The sequence below is a fragment of the Elaeis guineensis genome, chromosome 4, assembly GCF_000442705.2.
Source record: "Elaeis guineensis isolate ETL-2024a chromosome 4, EG11, whole genome shotgun sequence".
NCBI classification, from domain to species: domain Eukaryota; kingdom Viridiplantae; phylum Streptophyta; class Magnoliopsida; order Arecales; family Arecaceae; genus Elaeis; species Elaeis guineensis.
In genome coordinates, this window is record NC_025996.2 from 56,522,567 (window position 1) to 56,523,564 (window position 998).

Consider the following 998-nt stretch of genomic DNA (forward strand, 5'->3'; position numbering starts at 1 on the left):
CTATTCAGATTATCACTTTTTTAGTAATATTGCAATAAAAATTTTGATAAAATTATTTCTTAAAAAAATTATACAAAATCCATCGTCCAACCCACCCCCTCCCCCCAACCCTCCATCCCCTCCCCTAGCGCCACCCGTGGCTCCTCTATGCACACCCCCCACCAGTGGCTCCTCCATCTCCCTCCTCCTACCTGTGGCTCCTCTGTCCCACCACCTATCCATGTCTCCTCTACCATCATCCCCCACCACCCCCATAGCTAATGTCCATCTCCTTCACCAAGCTCCCCAGATCATTTCGATCCGCTAGGATCCCCGCCACATCCATCATCATGATCAGCTTCTCTGCCCCTACGACGACTGCAATCTCCCCCATGTAGTGTCTGCATTCACATTGTAGCCCTGTCCAACATCATCCGTGGTCGCAGAAGCAATGATGGGGATGTGGCCGACCGCCAAGATGGGTCAGAGGATGGCTTGGTCGATGCCAGCCACCTCATTGATGAAGCGTCAGGAGTAGGGTGGGTGGTGAGGAGCCGAGCATCCTTGCCATAGAGGCCACGATGGTGGTGCTAGCGAGCTTGACAAGAGGTACAAGAGACTTATTCACCTTGCCGATGAGGACCATCTCGACCACCTCCATGGTGAGGCCATCCATGACGTGGTGGCATCATGGAACTAGGGTTGGTGGCCGAGGCAAAGGAGCCATGAGTTGATCTCTCACCACTACTGTGGACGAGGATAGGATGAAGGTTGACATAGGAGAGGAGGATGAGGTCGTTGATGTCAGAGGACTAGAGGGCCAGAGAGAAAGAAGAGTATTAAGACAAAATTGCTAAGGGATATTTTAGAAATTTGATTTCATATTATCGATAATCTGATTTTCATACCAAACATGTCAATTAAAATTTTCAGTAATTTTACTGTAATATCATCTCCATATACCAAACACAGTAATCAATATTATTAAAATTTAATAATGACAATATATCTTGAAGGCA

General features: G+C 47.2%; 1 pseudogene; it reads right to left on the reverse strand.

The window, feature by feature from the left end:
* Positions 1-235: 235 nt before the first annotated feature.
* Positions 236-794, reverse strand: LOC105042503 (acetylglutamate kinase, chloroplastic-like; annotated as a pseudogene).
* Positions 795-998: the final 204 nt, after the last annotated feature.